The 21,544-nt window shown below is 44.8% G+C and overlaps 1 non-coding gene across 1 annotated transcript; it reads right to left on the bottom strand.

The window, feature by feature from the left end:
* Positions 1–16,055: 16,055 nt before the first annotated feature.
* LOC120861209 lies at positions 16,056–16,164 on the bottom strand. Its single transcript, XR_005720508.1, has one exon. It is a non-coding gene; the product is annotated as a U6 spliceosomal RNA (small nuclear RNA).
* Between the last annotated feature and the right edge of the window lie 5,380 nt (positions 16,165–21,544).

Consider the following 21,544-nt stretch of genomic DNA (forward strand, 5'->3'; position numbering starts at 1 on the left):
CTATCTTGCCTCTCCCACATCCCACCCTCTCACTCAGAGAACCTGGAGACAGACCTATAGGATACAACATCCTTAGTGCTCAAGGCAGTCATCCCCTAGTGGGCAGTGGGTGTCCCAGGAGCCAGCTATCCCAGAGAAGGCAGTCAGGGAGGGCTTCCTGGAGGAGGCTACCCTCTCTACACAGAAGCCTAAAATTAGGAAGGATGTGCCTGACCTTGGAAACAGCTTGATCAAAGGCATGACATTTCCAGAAAAATGCTAGCAACATGATGGACCTAGAAAAAGATGCAGATAAGCGAGCCAGGGGAGATTATGGGTGGAGAGGGGAATGAGATCAGTCTTCAGGGCCTCAAAGCCTGGACTTTCTATGGCTCTGGAGCTCCCTCTTTTGTCCCAGGCCAGAAGGTGGAAAACTTGAAAAAGACAGAAGACTTTCCAGTTCCTGATAGACCTGCTCTGAGCCAGAAAATCCCATGGACAGAGGAGCCTGGCGGGCTACAATCCATGAGGTCACAAAGAGTCGGGCATGGCAGCATCACACACAGCACAGCACCTGGTACTGTGTGTGCCGTGTGCTAAGATGCATCAGTCGTGTCCAACTCTGTGACCCCATGGACTGTAGCCGACCAGACTCCTCTGTCCATGGGATTTTCCCTGCAAGAATACTGGAGTGAATTGCCATTTCCTTCTCCAGGGGACCTTCCTGAGCTAGGGATTAAACCCACATCTCTTACATCTTTTTCATTGGCTGGTGGGTTCTTTACCACTAGCGCCACCTAGGAAGCGCAACACAGGACGTGGCACTAGTGAATCCTTTCTATTTATTTGGCTACTTCGGGTCTTAGTTGCAGCATGTGGGCTCAGTAGTTGCTGAGTGTGGGCTGAGTTGCTCTGCAGCACGTGGGATCTTAGTTCCTCAACCAAGGGATTGAACCCAAGTCTCCTACGTTGGAAGGTGGATTCTTTACCACTGAGCCACCAGGGAAGTCCCGCATGAGTCTTTTCAGACAGCTAAATATTATTACTAATTGGGAAAAAGAGAAAGTTGGTTTTCCCCCAAGGACATGACGACAGGTGGGTGGCAGGTGTTTTACCAGAAGAGTCTACAGAAAAAGACATGGTACTCAGCCCCTGGGATTCCCAGGCTTGCGGGAGCCAAGCAACCCCCAGGGGCTCTTATTAAAAACACCTGCTTCCCACACCTAGTCTCTGACCTGCCAGGTCTGCAGTGAGACAAGCTGTGGGGTTTGTAAGGAGGCCCCAGGCCTAGACCTTCTATCAGGCAGGTATGGGGAACATTCCTTTCTGATGACAAGAATTCACTCCAACTGCTTCCTCCTCGGGGAGACAATTCCTTCAAAACACGCTTTTTAAAAATTGTGCTGTTTATGGAGTATGCCTCACCTATTCTACAGAGAGGGAAATGGCAACCCACTCCAGTATTCTTGCCTAAAGAATCCTGTGGACAGAGGAGCCTGGGAGGCTGCTGTCTATGGGGTCGCACAGAGTCAGACACCACTGAAGCGACCTAGCAGCAGCACCTATTCTAAACCCTTTCTGCATTAACTCAGACAATCCTCACAGCAATCCTGTGATGTGTAGGTACTCAGGATTGCTGCCATCTTACTGATGGGGAAACTTGAGGCCTACAAAAGCTAGGAAACTTGTCCAAGGTCGCAGGAACTCTGTGACTTCTTAGGAGTTAGATTGGGACTTGAACCTGGACATAAGCCCTTAACCATTGGGTTGTAGTTTCCCCACCTGCCTCCAGTTCCTGGGCTGTTTGATAAGATTCCTCCAGGTGTCTTGGGTCAGAGCTGAGGGGTTCATATTTTTTGCTCCTTTGTCCTCTAAGATAGCAGTCCCTATCCTCTTTGGCACTAGGGACTGGTTTTGTGGAAGACAGTTTTTCCACAAATGGGGTAAGAATGGGGATGGTTTGGGGATGATTCAAGCACATTACATTTATTGTACACTTTATTTCTATGATTATTACATCAGCTCCACCTCAGATCATCAGGCATTAGATCCCTGAAGTTGGAAACCCCTGCTCTAAGGGTGTGACTTTTGAATCAAGAAATGACCAGTCCTGCTTCAAACCACTTTGGGAAACAGAAAAATGCGATTCAACTTCCTGTGCCCTGCTTACTTCCTCTGGGTAGTACTCTCTCCCAGAACTGGTTTCCCTACCTCTAAATGGGGGTGCAGCACCTCCCTAGGTATCATCAACAAGTTAGAAGATCAAGGATGGGGAGGGGAGTTGTGAACTGTTAGGCTGTGGGTTCTTTTGGACCTGGGAACGGCCAAGGTAGGGTGTGGAAGAATTGGGGTCAGTCTAGGAGTTGTTCAAATCACCTACCTCCAGGGTGAGTCCTGTCCTTTTTTCTTTTGTTATCTTTCGGCAGCATCACATGGCATGTGGGATATTAGTTCTCTGGGATTGAACCCATGCCCCCTGCGTTGGAAGAGCAGAGTCTTAACCACTGGACCACTAGGGAAGTCCCCAGAGGGTAGTCCTTTTCCAGCTAGTGTCACCAGGACTCCAGAAGCTGGGGGAGGCCACATAGTGTGGTGGGAAGAGAGGTTGGTGGGGAACCTGGCTTCTCCCTTCCCGCTTGGCACTCCAACATGCCCTGGCTGGCGGTGGCTCACGATCACCAGCTTTAAGCCCTGGTTTCATCAGTAATCAGGAAACGCACCACTAGAGGGCCTGGGGCATTTTCTGGAGGGCCTAGTGCCCTCCCAGAAACTGGGGAGCAGTGCAGGGGAGAGGAGAAGGAAGAGGTGTGGCCTCAGAAAATTTGCATAATGTATTCTTTTCTTTGAGGAGGCTGAGAAAGCTTCAGGACCTGACATCCCTGGAAACCATTCACTCATTTATTCTAGTTTACTGAACCCCTTACACTGCGCCAGTTACCACAGACCCAGAGAAATAAAGTGAAGTTATCCAGAAGCTTCCTGATATGGAGATTACTGTATGATCGGCTAATTCCTGCACAGTGCAGTGAGGCGCGGGTTTACCAAATTCAGAATCCACAGAGGAGAGAGCCATTAATCTGGGGTTTGGTGTTTGTGGCATGGATAGGGGAGCAGGGTGAGATATTGGCAGTCCTGAGGCCCACATCAGGGAAGTGACAGTGTGGGCTGCAATCAGATGCTTCTGCCACTTCTGAATAGTTCTTCTCCCATCTGAGCCTCAGTTTTCCCAGCTATGAACTGGACACAGTGATGGAGCCTTTCTCCTTGGGCTGCTATAAGAGTTAAAGGATTTCACTCATGTAAAGTACTTAGAACAGCCCCTGGTGTGTGGTCAGCACATGGGTCACAGCGTGCCTGGCATACAGGGAGAGGGCTTTCGGGTGAAGGAGCCTGTCTATGCATAGGCCCCGGAGTGTGCTGCACATGAGTGTGATGGACATCGGTTGGGTGGAGTGAGAGGTAGGAAGGATCACTGGAAGTAGTGTCCTTTCCTGTGGACACCTTCCTTAGGAGAGTGGGGAGCTACAGATGGTTTTTGAGCAGAGGAGTGACGTTGACAGACCTGAGCACCAAGGCTACAGACTGGTGATGGGCTGGAAGGCGAGACTGGGGCAGGGAGACCAGTGAGGAGGTGGTACCAGGGTCTTGGTGAGACACATGGAGGCCTGAATGAGTAGCTGTGGGATGGAAAAACCTGGAGGTGAGGACCAGTGTCAGGGGGACACACAGCTGAATTGATGCGATGACATTGGGTTGGCCAGAAAGTTCATTTGGTTTTTCCATGACATCTAACATCATCAGTCTTCCCTGGTGGCTTAGAAGGTAAGGAATCTGCTTGCATTGCAGGAGACCCGGGTTTGGTCCCTGGGTTGGGAAGATCCCCTGGAGAAGGAAATGACAATCCACTCTAGTATTTGTGCCTGGGAAATCCCAAGGACAGAGGAGCCTGGTGGGCTACAGTCTACGGGGTCACGAAGAGTCAGACATGGCTGAGCAAGTAACATGCACAGCATCAACAATACGGTGAGTGAATAGACACCACACCGTGGGCTGGGGCGAATGGAGGAGTCCAGGTGTTTTGGGAGATACTAACATACTTAGGAGAGGGTACTCGGGAAAGGCCTTAAAGGGTGTATAGGAGCTGTCCAGGGGACCCAGGAGGGAAGGGCTGCCTGGACAGATGGAACCAAAGGTAGAAGATGCTTTCACAGTGAGTTTGGGGAGGAAAGAGTGGGGTTCAGGAGTTGGGGGGCCTTGGGTGTCATCTGTAGGCCACTGGGGTTGGGGGAAGGTCAGCAGACAGAGCAGTGGGAAGAGAATTTCAACGTCTCTGTTAGCTTCTCATGGCTGTTTAAACAAATGAGGTACAGCCTGGGTACCTTAAGGCATTCTGCTTTAAAACAGTGGTGATTTATTCTCTCGCCGCAGTGTGGGCAAGGCTATGCTCCCTCCCAAGGCCTCCAGCTTCCAGTGGCTCAAGGTGTTCCCTATTTGTGGCTGTAAGTTTTCAAAGTCTGCATCTGTTTCCACATGGCCTTCTCTGTGTCGGCATCTTTTCTTATGAGGACGCTTGTGATTGGATTCAGGGCCCACCTGGATAATCCCGGATAACCTCACCTCAAGACCCTTATCTGAATTACATCTACAAGGACTCTTTTTCCGAATAAAGTCACCCACAGGTTCCAGGTGAACCTGTCTTCTGGGGAGTGGGGGTTACCATTCAACACACCACAGGGTCCTAAACTCTAATCCCAGCGCTTCCTCCCAGATGGAGAGTCTTTTCTCTTTCCCCTTCTTCAGGGCTCCGGGTCCCTCCAGTCGTGCCTCAGGCAGGACGCCCCACTGTTCACCCTTTCATCCCCAAGGCCCAGAAGTTACGGACACGTGTGCAGAAGTAGCTCCTGCGCGCCTCCCTTCTTCCAGCAGCCAACTCCCTGAGGCGGGGACCTGGCTAAACCTGTAGGCGTGAGCGCCACCTTGTGTTCATTTGGAGCGCTGCAGTCCGAGGCTCCAGCCCGGTCCTTGCCCTGCAGACAAGTGGAGCGGTGTGTCCAGAGAGTTCCGGCTGTTCCCCGGCTCCACACACGTGGGTTCTGCTGGCCTCAGTGTGAAGTGGGGGGACATAGCCCCCAGACCAGGAGACTTCGGCTCAGAGAGGCTGTGACGTGCTAAGGTCTCACAACTTCCACTCCCGTCTGACTCCAAAGCCGCACCGCACAAACTAAACTAATGCACCGGGCTAGGGGCGGGACCTGTCCACTCTGGCGGCTGCGAGGCTTTTCTGGGTCTACGTTTGCCCACATGAAAGAGGGGCAGGGATGCACATGAGCACCCCCGGGCAGCCACTTGCAGAGAAACCCGAAGAACCCAGAATTTAGTCTTTCACTGAAATGGTCTGTGGACCTCATTGCTTCTCCATACTTTCCAAACATTGGTCTTAAAAAACAAAACAAAGCAATTAGGTGTTTATTGTTTTTCTCTAAACATTTTCATGTGTGTGAACTATTTAATAACTTAAAAAGCATACTTACTGGATTAAAAACTTTATGCAGGCTTCCAGTTCTCCTCTGAAAGGCAATAAGCTGAGCTGTTTCTTCCACATTCTTCCAGGAATGATCCCTGCATGATTATATATAGGTATGTATATATACACATACACACACCCTTGCATGTATATTCCGGAGAAGGCAGTGGCACTCCACTCCAGTACTCTTGCCTGGAAAATCCAATGGACAGAGGAGCCTGGTGGGCTGTAGTCCATGGGGTCACACAGAGTCGGACACGACTGAAGCAACTTAGCAGAAGCAGCAGCAGCAGCATGTATATTCACACACTCCCATTTTTTAAAAAGTGGCAAGCAATCAACATTCTACATTTGTTTTGTCACTTAAAGACGCTTTTACATTTGATCCATATGATTGTGTGTGTGTGTGTGTGTGTGTGTGTGTGTGTGAATGAGTCATTCAGTCATGTCTGACTCTTTGCCTCCCCATGGACTATAATTCACTAGGTATGAATACTGGAATGGGTATCCATTCCCCTCTCCAGGGGATCTTCCTGACCCAGGGATCAAGCCAGGGTCTCCACCGTTGCAGGCAGATTCTTTACCATCTGAACCACCAGATATCTATATCTATATCATAAATGTATACAGAGTGAACACAACAGGCAGCCAGCACCCAGATAAATACATGAACATACACACAAAAAAAACACATGAACACAACCAGCTCCCTGTGAGTCTCCTCAGTGCCTCTTCCAACTCCCGGCAAATGGTACTAACTGTCCTGACCTCTGAGATTTTGATGTCTTTGTTCTCCATGTAAATCACTCAACATTTTGTTTGCGGGATCCAGTCACATTGTTGCCCGTGGTTGTACATAATTTCTCCTCACAACTTGTAATGCCCCACTGTGTGACTATACCACACTTTATTTCATCCGTTTTACTATTAATGGACATTGGATAGTTTCCAGATTTTGCCCATTACAAACAGTGTACTATGAATATTCTAGCTTAGTATGTGTCTTTTTGGTGAAAGTGTTGGACCTACACCTAGAGGCAGAATTTCTAGGTCAAAGGCCTACATGTGTTCTGTTTTGGCTTCCCAGGTGGCTCAGTGGTGAAAGAATCCACCTGCAGATGCAGGAGACCCTGCAGACGCAGGGTCGGGAAGATCCCTGGAGAAGGGAATGGATACCCATTCCAGAGACTTGAATCTGAGTTTGATCCCTAGGTCAGGAAGATCCCTTGGAGGAGGAAATGGCAACCCACTCCAGTATTCTTGCCTGGAAAAAATCCCATGAACAGAGGAGCTTGGTTGGCTACAGTCCATGGGATGGCAAAGAGTTGGACACGACTGAGCGACTGAAACGTGCACCCACGCACTTACTGTTTTAGCAGAAGCTGCCAAAAGGCTTTCCAAAGTGATGGTAACAGTTGAAGTTCCCACCAGTTTGGACTGCTCCATATCTTCACTCACCCTTGATATTTTTGCCTTTTTCATTTTAGCCTATGTATAGTGCTATGGCATTGTGGTTTTAATTTGCATTTCTCTGATTACTAATGAAGTTGAACACCTTTTCATGTATTTATTGGCCGTTTGGGTATCCACTTCGATCTGTTCAAGTCTTGCCTATTTTTCTTTTTCTTTTTCTTTTTAAAAAGTTTTGTTGGCATATAGTTGATTTATTTTGCTATTAGGATGTCTTTTCATGTTGGGTGTTTTTGTATTGGTTTGTAGGAGTTCTATGTATATTTCAAGCAGAAGTTTTTTTGCTGTATATGTTCATTACAAACATTCTTTCCCATTTTGTGGGTCATCTTTTAACTCTTCAAAATGTATTTTTTGTTAAAGGAGAGTTCTTAATTCTGATATACTCTGCTAAAAAATTATTAACTCCTTTGTTTATTGTTTAAGAAAACCCTGCCTTTTTCAAGGTCGTGAAGATGTTCTCTTAATGCTTTCTTCTAAGTCTTTATTATTTCACTCTTTCACATTTAGGTATGGAATTTATTTCTGTTTATGGTGTGAGGTAGGGGTTACGTTAGGCTGAAAAAATGGTCTCCCAATGATGCGTACCTCCTAATTCCTGGAACTGTTACCTTCTATAACAAAGTGTCTGCAGAGTGATTAAGTTAAAGGTTTTGAGGGAGAAAGATTATCCTGAATTATCTAGTTGGGTCCTAAATACAACCATGTGCATTCTTGTAAGAGGAAAGCAGAGGGAGATTTCACACACATACACACACAGATACACACACACACATACACACACAGATACACACACACACACACACACACACACGGAAGCCCCTATGAAGATGGAGCAGAGAGATAGATTTGAAGTTGCTTGCCTTGTGACTAGACTGATATAACCATGAACCAAGCAGTGCCTGCAGCTCCAGAGATGGGAAGAAGCAAAGAACATTCTCTCTGACAGCGTCCAAGGTGTTGGCTCTGCTAATACCTTAATTTTGGCCCAGTGATACTGATTCTGAATTTCTGATCTCTAGGACTGTGAAGGTATAAAGTTCTATGGTTTTAAGCTACGAGTTTCTGGTAATTTTTTTACAGCAGCTACAGGAAGCCATTAGAGGAATCAAGATGCATTTCCCCCACAATATTCTATCTAGTTGACCTAGCACCATTTCCTGAAAAGATCATCCTTCTCCCATTGCACTGCTCTGTCATATGTGCCGTATGTGTGGGTTGTTTCTAGACTGTTAGTCTGTTTGTCTGCTCTTGAACCAACGCCACACTGTTTAAGTTCTTGTTTCTACAGTAGTTCTTGATGTCTGGTACAGTAAATTCTGTGGTTTTCTTCTTTATTTTTTTTTTATGTCAATGGCTTTTCCTTTGCATCTCCATATAGGTTTTAGAATCAATTTGGTAATTTCAGGGGAAAAACTCTGGGATTTTTGAATTGGGATTGTGTTGAATCTTGCAATTAATTTGAGAAGAATTGATATGTTTATAATATTGAGGCTTCTAGTCCATGAAAACTATATAGCTCTCAGTTTATTTAGATCGTATTTAATTTAAATAATGATGTTATTTAAAAATAAAAAATTGAGATACAATTCACATACCATACAATTCATTCATTTAAAGTAGACAGGGTGGGAATTCCCTGTGTGGCTAAGAATCTGCCTTCTGATGCAGAGGATGCACTTTCAATCCCTGGTCAGGGAATAAAGACCCCACAGACAACGAAGAGCCCACACACTGTAACAAAGACCTAGTGCTGCCAAAAAAAAGAAAGTGTACAAGGAATTCCCTGTTTGTCCAGTGGTTGGGATCCTGCATTTTAACTGCTGAGGGCTTGGGTTCAAGTCCCTGGCTGGGGAACTAGGATCCCATGAGCCACATGGCGTGGCAAATGAAAAATGTGTACAATTCAGTGGGTTTTTTTTTAAGTATATTTACAAAATTGTACAATCATCACCACTACCTAATTCCAGAATATTTTTTATCACTCCCCAAAGAAACTCCATCCCCATTGGCAGTCATTCTCTACACTCCCCTTCCCCCAACTCGGCAACCACGAATTTCTTTTTGTCTCTATGGATGTGCCTATTCTGGACTTTAAATATATAGAAGTGGAATCATAAAAAATGTGACCTTTTGTGTTTAGCTTCTTTCACTTAGCATCATGTTTTCTAGGTTCATTTATGTTGAAGCATTTATCAGCACTTTCTCTCTTTTATGGCTGAATAATATTCCATTATTCAGGCAATGCCAAAGAATATTCAAACTACTGCACAATTGCACTCATCTCACATGCTAGCAAAGTAATACTCAAAATTCTCCAAGCCAGGCTTCAATAGTATGTGAACTGTGAACTTCCAGATGTTCAAGCTGGATTTAGAGAAGGCAGAGGAACCAGAGATCAAATTGCCAACATCTGCTGGATCATGGAAAAAGCAAGAGAGTTCCAGAAAAACATCTATTTACGCTTTACTGACTATGCTTTATTGACTGTGTGGATCACAGTAAACTGTGGAAAATTCTTAAAGAGATAGGAATACCAGACAACCTTACCTGCCTCCTGAGAATTCTGTATGCAGATCAAGAAGCAACAGTTAGAACCAGACATGGAACAACAAACTGGTTCCAAATTGGGAAAGGGGTACACGAAGGCTGTATATTGTCATCTTGCTTATTTAACCTATACGCAGAGTACATCATACAGAACGCTGGGCTGGATGAAGCACAAGCTGGAATCAAGATTGCTGGGAGAAATATCAATAACCTCAGATATGCAGATGGCACCACACTTATGGCACAAAGCGAAGAAGAACTAAAGAGCCTCTTGATGAAAGTGAAAGAGGAGAGTGAAAAAACTGGCTTAAAACTCAACATTCAGAAAACTAAGATCATGGCATCTGATTCCATCACTTCATGGAAAATAGATGGCAAAACAATGGAAAAAGTGACAGACTTTATTTCTTTGGGTTCCAAAATCACTGTAGATGGTGACTGCAGTCATGAAATTAAACGATGCTTGCTCCTTGGAAGAAAAGCTATGACCAACCTAGATGGCATGTTAAAAAGCAGAGACATTACTTTTCCAACAAAGGTACATCTAGTCAAGGCTATGGTTTTTCCAGGAGTCATGTATGGATGTGAGAGTTGGACTATAAAGAAAGCTGAGCACCAAAGAATTGATGCTTTTGAACTGTGGTGTTGGAGAAGACTCTTGAGAATCCCTTGGACTGAAGGAGATCCAACCAGTCCATCCCAAAGGAAATCAGTCCTGAATATGTATTGGGAGGACTGGCGCTGAAGCCGGAATTCCAATACATTGGCCACCTGATGCAAAGAATTGACTCACTGGTAAAGACTCTGATCCTGGGAAGATTGAAGGCAGGAGGAGAAGGGGATGACAGAGGATGAGATGGTTGGATGGCATCACTGACTCTATGGACATGAGTTGAGTAAGCTCCAGGAGTTGGTGATGGACAAGGAAGCCTGGCGTGCTGCAGTCCATGAGGTCGCAAAGAGTTGAACACGACTGAGTGACTGAACTGAATATTCCATTGTCTAGATATACGTTGTTTGTTCATCCATCCATCAGTTGATGGATATTTGGGTTATTTCCACTTTGGGGCTATTATTAATATGAGTAAAGCTGCTGCGAACATCATGTATACGTTTTTGTGCAGGCATATATTTTCAATTCTCTTGGGTATTGTATATCTAGGAGTGAAATTGCTGAGTCATAGGGCACCTCTATGTTTAACTGTTTGAGGAGCTGCTAAACTGTTTTCCAAAGCAGCTGCACCATTTTACAATCCTACTAGCAATGTGACAGGGTTCTAATCTCGCCACATCCTGGCCAACACTTGTTACTGTTTGTCATTTTGATTATAGTCATCCTACTCGGTGTGAAATGGGACCTCACTATGGTCTTTATTTCGTTTTCCTAATGACTAACACATAATAATATTTTGTCTTTTTCAGTGTAGTGGTCTTACACACCTTTTGTTTGATTTCTTCCTAGGAAATTGATATTTTGGATGCTCTTATAGATGGCTTCATTTTTTAAAAATAGAATTGTATTATTTTCCAGCAATTTTAGGTTCACAGAAAAATCGAGAGAAAAGTACTGAGAATTCTCATCTATTCCTTGCCTTCGCATGCATAGCTTCCCCCACTATCAACATCTCATTGTTTTAATCAATGAAACTATGATACATCATCACCCAAAGTCTGTAGTTTACATAAGGGTTCACTCTCGGTGTTGTACATTCTACGGGTTTTGACAAATGCATAGTGACATCTATCCATCATTATAGTGCCACACAGAATAATCTCACTGCCCTAGAAATCCTCTGTGCTCCATTTACCATCCTTCCTTCCCCCAACCACTAACCATTTTGCTATCGCCATAGTCTTGCCTTTTCTAGAATGTCATAAAGTTGGAATCCCACAGTATGTAGCCTTTCCAGATTGGTTTCTTTCACTTAGTAATATGCATTTAACTTTCCTCCATGTCTTTTCATGGCTTGAGAGCTCGTTTCTTTTTGGCACTGAATAATATTCCCTTGTCTGGATGCACCACAATTATCTAACTGTTCACCTACTGAAGGACTTCTTGGTTGCTTCTAAATTTTGCCAGCTATGAATAAAGCTGCCGTAAATATCCAGGTGCAAATATTTGTGTGCACTTAAGTTCTCAGCACTTTTGGGTAAATATTAAGAAGTAAAGGATTGCTGAATCATATGGTATAAGAGTATGTTTAATTTATAAGCAACTGTCTTATAAAAAAAAACCATCTCCCAAAGTGACTGTGCGCTTTTGCATTCCCATCAGCCAAGAGAGTAAGTTCTTGCTGCTCACCAGCACTTGGGGTTTTCAGTGTTTTGGATTTTGGCCATTTTAGTAGGTGCACAGCAGTGTTTCATTGTTGTTTCAATTTGCAAACCCCTACTAACACGTGATGTTGAGTGCCTTTTCATATGCTTGTTTGCCATCTGTACCTCTTTCCTGGAGGTGTCTGTTCAGATATTTTGCTACCTTTTTTTTTCAGTTATGTTGTTCATCTTCTTATTCTTTGTATTTTAAGAGTTTTGTATATTTTGGGTAACAGTCCTTAATCAAATATGTCTTTTAGCATATTTTCTCCTAGCCCTTAGCTTGTTTTCTCATTCTCTTAACAGTGTCTTTTACAAGTTTTCAATTTTAATGAAGTCCAGCTTATCAATGATTTCTTATCAAAAAAGTCATCACTGAACTCAAGGTCATCTAAATTTTCTCTTATATTATCTTTTAGGACTTCAGTAGCTTCAGTTTTGGAGAAGGCAATGGCACCCTACTCCAGTACTCTTGCCTGGAAAATCCCATGGATGGAGGAGCCTGGTGGGCTGCAGTCCATGGGGTCACTAAGAGTCGGACATGACTGAGTGACTTCACTTTCACTTTTCACTTTCATGAATTGAAGGAAATGGCAACCCACTCCAGTGTTCTTGCCTGGAGAATCCCAGGGATGGGGGAAACTGGTGGGCTGCCATCTATGGGGTTGCACAGAGTCGGACAGGACTTAGCAGCAGTTTCAGTTTTATTTTTGTGGTCAGTGGAGAGAAATATAGTTGATTTTGACCCAATTTCTAGTTTTGCTAAATTCACACAAATTGTTGAAAGATGTGTGTTAAAGTCTCCTACCATGATTATAGACATCTCTTCCTCCTAGTTTTGCTTGCATTTTTTTAAACCACATACTCTTTTTCTTTTTTTTTAATTAGTTATTTGGCTGTCCTGGGTCTTCATTGCAGCATGTGGGATCTTTAGTTTTGGCATACAAACTCTGCAATATGTGGGATCTAGTTCTCTAAGCAGGGATCAAACCCTTGGCCCCCTGCATTGGGAGCACAGAGTCTTAGCCACTGGACCACCAGGGAATTCCTCTTCACTTGGTTAATTATCATCCACTACCAAAGTGGATTCCATGCTCACCTCAGTACTCCATTTATGAGTTCCTTTATTTATTTTTAAAAATTTATTTCTTTGGCTGCACTGTGCAGCATGTGGGATCTCAGTTCCCCCACCAGGGATGAACCCTGGTCCCTGGCATTTAGAGCATGAAGTCTTAACCCCTGGACCACCAGGCAAATCCCAAGTTCCTTTATTTAGCGTTGCCTCTTTGCTGCTTGCAGTCTAGCAGGAAGGGCTTCGTAGTTTTTTTTCAAGGGCACATATATGCTTTAAGTTTAAATTCAACAATACGTAATTACCTCTAAAATATAAAATAAAGCAAAACCAACTAAAACAATAGCAAGATATTCCAGTAGACTCCCCCTTGTACATAGTATTGGCTTTCATTACGTCTCACCTTTGATCTGTCTTAGAAACGATGACCTGTACTGAGATTTCATTCAGAAAACTGGTTTCCACTTCACCTCCAATAGACTGAGTAAAATGAGATTGCCTGCATCAAGTGCTGGGAAGCATGTGGGCCTCTCACAAATCACCAGTTGGAGTGGAAAATGGTCAAGCACGTGGCAGGACTGCTTGGCAGATCTACTGAGATTGTACATATGCCAACCCCATGACCAAGCCAGGTGACTCTTGGCTGCGAATCCAACAGAGGTGCATAAACATGTGTATTAGAAGGGCATATGAATATTCATAGCAGCAGTATCTGTAATAGCTCCCAAACAGGAACTACCCAGCTGCCCATTCAGTTCAGTTCAGTCACTCAGTCGTGTCTGACTCTTTGCGACCCCATGAATCGCAGCACACCAGGCCTCCCTGTCCATCACCAACTCCTGGAGTTCACTCAGACTCACGTCCATCGAGTCAGTGATCCCATCCAGCCATCTCATCCTCTGTCGTCCCCTTCTCCTCCTGCCCCCAATCCCTCCCAGCATCAGAGTCTTTTCCAATGAGTCAACTCTTCACATGAGGTGGCCAAAGTACTGGAGTTTCAGCTTTAGCATCATTCCTTCCAAAGAAATCCCAGGGCTGATCTCTTTCAGAATGGACTGGTTGGATCTCCTTGCAGTCCAAGGGACTCTCAAGAGTCTTCTCCAACACCACAGTTCAAAAGCTTCAATTCTTCGGCACTCAACCTTCTTCACAGTCCAACTCTCACATCCATACATGACCACAGGAAAAACCATAGCCTTGACTAGACGGACCTTAGTTGGCAAAGTAATGTCTCTGCTTTTGAATATGCTGTCTAGGTTGGTCATAACTTTTCTTCCAAGAAGTAGGCGTCTTTTAATTTCATGGCTGCAATCACCATCTGCAGTGATTTTGGAGACCAAAAAAATAAAGTCTGACACTGTTTCCACTGTTTGCCCATCTAGTTCCCATGAAGTGATGGGACCGGATGCCATGATTTTCGTTTTCTGAATGTTGAGCTTTAAGCCAACCTTTTCACTCTCCTCTTTCACTTTCATCAAGAGGCTTTTGAGTTCCTCTTCACTTTCTGCCATAAGGGTGGTGTCATCTGCATATCTGAGGTTATTGATATTTCTCCAGGCAATCTTGATTCCAGCTTCTGCTTCTTCCAGCCCAGCATTTCTCATGATGTACTCTGCATAGAAGTTGAATAAGCAGGGTGACAATATAAAGCCTTGACGTACTCCTTTTCCTATTTGGAACCAGTCTGTTGTTCCATGTCCAGTTCTAACTGTTGCTTCCTGACCTGCATACAGATTTCTCAAGAGGCAGGTCAGGTGGTCTGGTATTTCCATCTCTTTCAGAATTTTCCACAGTTTATTGTGATCCACACAGTCAAAGGCTTTGGCCCATTACACAGTATATTTACAAAACAGAACGCTATTCAGTGATGAGAACGGATAATCTACAAATACAAGACAGTCTACAAATTTAAGTACCTACTACAAATATGGTGTTGTATCTATCACCTACTACAACTATAGGTACCTACTACAACTACTCCAACTGTGGTGTTGGAGAAGACTCTTGAGAGTCCTTTGGGCCACAAGGAGATCAAGCCAATCAATCCTAAAGGAAATCAGTCCTGAATATTCATTGGAAGGACTGATGCTGAAGTTGAAGCTCCAATACTTTGGCCACCTGATGCAAAGAACTGGCTCATTGGAAATGACCCTGATGCTGGAAAAGATTGAAGGCAGGAGAAAAAGGGGATAACAGAGGATGAGATGGTTGGATGGCATCACTGACTCGATGGACATGAGTTTGAGCAAACTCCAGGAGTTGGTGATGAACAGGGAAGCCTGGTGTGCTGCAGTCCATGGGGTCGCAAAGAGTCGGACACGCCTGAGCAACTGAAATGAACTGAACTGAACTACACATATATGTACCTATGTGGAAGAACCTCACTTCCACGTGGTGAATGTGGTGAATGAAAGACCCAGAGACAAAGGAGCACAAGTTGGACAATTCCATTTCTATGAAGAACAAAGATAGATGAAACTAATCTGTGGCGACAGAAGACAGAAGGGTAGTTGCCTCTTTTTGTGTTATTTTTTAATTTTTAATTGGAGGATAATTGCTTTACAACGTTGTGCTGTTTTCTGCCATACAACAACATGAATCAGCCATAGGTATACGTATGTCCCTTCCTCTCAAACCATCCTCCCACCCCATCCCACCCCTGTAGAGCATTGGGTTAAGCTCCCTGTGTCATTTAGCAAATTGCAACTGGTTATCTATTTTACGTATGGTTATCTATTTTACCTATGGCAATGTACAGGTTTCAGTGCTACTCTCTCAGTTCATCCCACCTTCTCCTTCTCCAGCTGTGCCCACAAGTCTGTTCTCTATATATCTGAATCTCTATTCCTATGCTGCAAATAGATTAATCAGTATCAGTTTTCTAGACTTCATATATGTACGTTGCTGTTATTGTTTACTCATTAAGTCTTGTCTGACTCTGCAGCCCACCAAGCTCCTCTCTCCATGCGATTCTCCAGGCAAGAATACTAGAGTGCGTTGCTGTTTCCTTCTCCAGGGGATCTTCCCGACCCAGGGATCAAACCTACGTCTGTTATGTCTCCTGAATTGGCAGGTGGGTTCTTTATCACTAGCACCACCTGGGAAGCTATATATATAGTAATATACTCTATTCTTCTCTTTTCCAAAAGTATGGAATACTTCACAAATTTGCCTGTCATCCTTGCAGAAGGGACACATTAATCTTCTTTATATTATTCCAGTTTTTTAGTATAGGTGCTGCTGAAGCAAGCACAAGTAGTCGCCTCTTGATTGGGCAACGGAAATGGTCAGTGTCTTGATCTGGGTGATGATCCCTCAAGTGGAGACATAGGTCAAAGTCTTTTAAGTGCCCACTTAAGATCTGTGCACCTTATCATGTTTCATACCTAGCTAAACATTTTTTAAAAGCTTTGAAAAACGTTTTGAGGCATACAGTCACTTGACCCAGGACTTGGAAACTGAGTCTGCCATGCACAGGCAGAGCAGGCTCCACGGCTGACACCTTGCTCCAGCCCCAGTCACCTCCTGTGACAATACATTTTTAAAATGTCCAGCATGGTTATTGTCACCCCACACAGGCTCTGCTAGAAATCTGCCACTCCTCCATCAAAAGGTACTGTCTAGGTCCCGCCCTGCCCCGGCATCCTCAGTCTGGGCGAGCCAGTGACTGTTTTGACCAACAGAGTGTGACAGCATTGACACTGGCTGACTTCCAAGGCCAGCTCATAAAGGGCGATGGATTCCTCGGGCTCTCTTTGGACATGCCATGTTGGAAGCTGGCCGCCCCAAGGCCGTGATGCTTAGAGACCATGTGGTAAGCCTGCTGAGAGATAGAGCAAGGTGCCTGAGGAGCCCCAGCTGTCCAGCCTCTAGCTGCTTTTTGATCCCCACTGATGTCACATGAGCAAAGATGAGAAGCCCGAGTGCAGATTCATAAGCTACAAAAATGGTGGCTGTCCTTTGTTGTAGGCTATCTTTTGGGGTGGACTGACATGCACCAATAGGTAACTGGAACATGTGGTAACTTTACTCTGCAGGGCTTTTCCAGGCCCTCTCTCTGCCACTCATCCAGGCACATTTGGGTACACTCAGTTCCTTATTGCACAAAGGTGTTCTCCTGCCTGTGGTGCAAGAATCTTCTCCTCGCCATTCCAGGCCCAGCTTCTGCCCTGTCTCCTCCAGGAAGCCTTCCTGTTTGTTTATAAGCAAGCTGATGGCAGGCTTCCCAGGTGGCTCTTGCGGTAAAGAACCCACCTACCAATGCAGAAGACAGACATAAGAAACGTGGGTTCGATCCCTGGGTCAGGAAGATCCCCTGGAGGTGGAAATGGCAACCCACTCTAGTATTCTTGCCTGGAGAATCCCATGGACAGAGGAGCCTGGCGGTCTACAGTCCATGGAGACACAAAGAGTTGAACATGAGTGAAGTGATTTAGCACACTGCAAGCTGATGGTGGGGGATGGTGATCATGAGGGTGGCTACACCTGTACAGAGACAGAGGGTATATGGGAACTATCTGTGCACCAGACTCTGTCTGAGTTCAAATTCCAGAGTTCCCACTTCCCAGCTGGGTGCCCTTGGGCAAAGTACTTAACTGGAGCCTCAGTGTTCTCATCCATAAAACGGGAGTAATAATTGTGGCTACTTCCCAGGTCTGTCCTGAGGATTGAAGGGATTAATCTATGGAAAGCACTCAGTGTGGCCTGGCAAACAACAAGCACGCTGAAATATTCATCATCAAATCAACCCTATTTGATAGGTTCTATTCTCCCCATTTTACAGATAAGGAGACTGAGGCACTGAGAGGAGTTTAAATGCAGGCTCCAGAGCTTGTGCCACGCTGCAGGTTCATTTCATCAGGCTACATTTACTGCAGGGGAGTTGGAAAATGAGGTCAAGAAAGGAGGTTACTGCTCCCCAAAGTACAGTAACAAATGAGAGGCCATGTAAGAGTTAAACCTGGTTTTCTCAACCACACTGAGGTTGCTCACTCTCGCCAAAGCATGTAGAAGTCAACAGGTTCCTGGCTGGGGCGGGAAGCTCAACCTTTGGCCTTACCTGAGCCTAGGGCAGTGACCGAGAGCACCAGGCTACGATGGCACAGGAGCAGCTGAGAGGAGCTACCCCACATCCAAGGTCAGGAACAATGGCTGAGAGGAGCAACCCCATGTCCAGGAGTGGCGGCTGCATGGGGAGGGCTGAGAGGAGCTACTCCACATTCAAGGTCAAGAGGGGCGATCTCCTCCAAGGCAAGGAGCAGCGGCTGCGCTTTGCTGGAGCAGCTGTGAAGAGATACCCCACGTCCAAGGTAAGAGAAAACCAAGTAAGACAGTAGGTGTTGTGAGAGGGCATCAGAGGGCAGACAGTCTGAAACCATAATCACAGAAAACTAGCCAATCTGATCACATGGACCACAGCCTTGTCTAACTCAATGAAACTAAGCCATGCCATGTGGGGCCACCCAAGACAAACGGGTCATGGTGGAGAGGTCTGACAGAATGTGGTCCACTGGAGAAGGGAATGGCAAACCACTTTAGTATTCTTGCCTTGTGAACCACATGAACAGTATGAAAAGGCAAAATGATAGGATACTGAAAGAGGAACTTCCCAGGTCGATAGGTGCCCAATATGCTACTGGAGATCAGTGGAGAAATGACTCCAGAAAGAATGAAGAGATGGAGCCAAAGCAAAAACATTACCCAGCTGTGGATGTGACTGGTGATAGAAGCAAGGTCCGATGCTGTAAAAAGCAATATTGCATAGGAACCTGGAATGTCAGGTCCATGAATCAAGGCAAATTGGAAGTGGTCAAACAGGAGATGGCAAGAGTGAACGTCAACATTCTAGGAATCAGTGAACTGAAATGGACTGGAATGGGTGCATTTAACTCAGATGACCATTATATCTACTACTGCGGGCAGGAATCCCTCAGAAGAAATGGAGTAGCCATCATGGTCAACAAAAGAGTCCAAAATGCAGTACTTGGATGCAGTCTCAAAAATGACAGAATGATCTCTGTTTGTTTCCAAGGCAAACCATTCAATATCACGGTAATCCAAGTCTATGTCCCAACCAGTAATGCTGAAGAAGCTGAAGTTGAACAGTTCTATGAAGACCTACAAGGCCTTTTAGAACTAACACCCAAAAAAGATGTCCTTTTCATTATAGGGGACTGGAATGCAAAAGTAGGAAGTCAAGAAACACCTGGAGTAACAGGCAAATTTGGCCTTGGAGTATGGAATGAAGCAGGGCAAAGGCTAATAGAATTTTGCCAAGAGAACACACAGGTCATAGCAAATACCCTCTTCCAACAACACAAGAGAAGACTCTACATGTGGACATCACCAGATGATCAACACCGAAATCAGATTGATTATATTCTTTGCAGCTAAAGATGGAGAAGCTCTATACAGTCAGCAAAAGCAAGACCAGGAGCTGACTGGCTCAGATCATGAACACCTTATTGCCAAATTCAGACTTAAATTGAAGAAAGTAGGGAAAAGCACTAGACCATTCAGGTATGACCTAAATCAAATCCTTTATAATTATACAGCGGAAGTGAGAAATAGATTTAAGGGACTAGATCTGATAGAGTGCCTGATGAACTATGGACGGAGGTTTGTGACATTGTACAGGAGACAGGGATCAAGACCATCCCCATGGAAAAGAAATGCAAAAAAAGCAAAATGGCTGTCTGAGGAGGCCTTACATATAGCTGTGAAAAGAAGAGAAGCAAAAAGCAAAGAAGAAAAGGAAAGACATAAGCATCTGAATGCAGAGTTCCAGAGAATAGCAAGGAGAGATAAGAAAGCCTTCCTCCGTGATCAATGCAAAGAAATAGAGGAAAACAACAGAATGGGAAAGACTAGAGATCTCTTCAAGAAAATTAGAGATACCAAAGGAACATTTCATGCAAAGATGGGCTCCATAAAGGACAGAAATGGTATGGACCTAACAGAAGCAGAAGATGTTAAGAAGAGGTGGCAAGAATACACAGAAGAACTGTACAAAAAAGATCTTCACAACCCAGATAATCATGATGGTGTGATCACTCACCTAGAGCCACACATCATGGAATTTGAAGTCAAGTGGGCCTTAGGAAGCATCACTATGAACAAAGCTAGTGGAGGTGATGGAATTCCAGTGGAGCTATTTCAAAACCTGAAAGATGATGCTGTGAAAGTGCTGCACTCAATATGCCAGCAAATTTGGAAAACTCAGCAGTGGCCACAGGACTGGAAAAGGTCAGTTTTCATTCCAGTCCCAAAGAAAGGCAATGCCAAAGAATGCTCAAACTATCGCACAATTGCACTCATCTCACACGCTAGTAAAGTAATGCTCAAAATTCTCCAAGCCAGGCTTCAGCAATATGTGAACCGTGAACTCCCTGATGTTCAAGCTGGATTTAGAAAAGGCAGAGGAACCAGAGATCAAATTGCCAACATCTGCTGGATCATGGAGAAAGCAAGAGAGTTCCAGAAAAACATCTATTTCTGCTTTATTGACTACACCAAAGTGTTTGACTGTGTGGATCACAATAAACCATGGAAAATTCTGAAAGAAATGGGAATACCAGACCACCTGACCTGCCTCTTGGGAAACCTGTATGCAGGTCAGGAAGCAACAGTTAGAACTGGACATGGAACAACAGACTGGTTTCAAATAGGAAAAGGAGTACATCAAGGCTGTATATTGTCACCCTGCTTATTCAACTTCTATGCAGAGTACATCATGAGAAACGCTGGGCTGGAAGAGCACAACCTGCAATCAAGATTGCCGGGAGAAATATCAATAACCTCAGATATGCAGATGACACCACCCTTATGGCAGAAAGCAAAGAAGAACTAAAGAGCCTCTTGATGAAAGTGAAAGAGGAGAGTGAAAAAGTTGGCTTAAAGCTCAACATTCAGAAAATGAAGATCATGGCATCCAGTCCTATCACTTCATGGGAACTAGATGGGGAAACAGTGGAAACAGTGTCAGACTTTGTTTTTAGGGGCTCCAAAATCACTGTAGATGGTGATTGCAGCCATGAAATTAAGAGGCCTACTCCTTGGAAGGAAAGTTATGACCAACCTAGACAGCATATTCAAAAGCAGAGACATTACTTTGCCAACTAAGGTCCATCTAGTCAGGGCTATGGTTTTTCCAGTGGTCATGTATGGATGTGAGAGTTGGACTGTGAAGAAAGCTGAGTGCCGATGAATTGATGCTTTTGAACGGTGGTGTTAAAAGTCCCTTGGACTGCAAGGAGATCCAACCAGTCCATCCTAAAGGAGATCAACCCTGGGATTTCTTTGGAAGGACTGATGCTGAAGCTGAAACTCCAATACTTTGGCCACCTCATGCGAAGAGCTGACTCATTGGAAAAGACTCTGATGCTGGGAGGGATTGGGGGCAGGAGGAGAAGGGGTGGACAGAGGATGAGATGGCTGGATGGCATCACTGACTCGATGGACATGAGTTTAGGTAAACTCGAGGAGTTGGTCATGGACAGGGGGGCCTGGCATGCTGCGATTTATGTTTGTCGTAAAGAGTCGGACACGACTGAGCGACTGAACTGACTTGACTGACTAACTGACCCTGGGTTTCTTCTCCTGCTCTGTAGAGTAAGAGGCACCCCACCCCCCCC

The sequence above is a fragment of the Oryx dammah genome, unplaced genomic scaffold (genome assembly GCF_014754425.2).
Source record: "Oryx dammah isolate SB20612 unplaced genomic scaffold, SCBI_Odam_1.1 HiC_scaffold_11229, whole genome shotgun sequence".
In the NCBI taxonomy this organism is placed as follows: Eukaryota; Metazoa; Chordata; class Mammalia; order Artiodactyla; family Bovidae; genus Oryx; species Oryx dammah.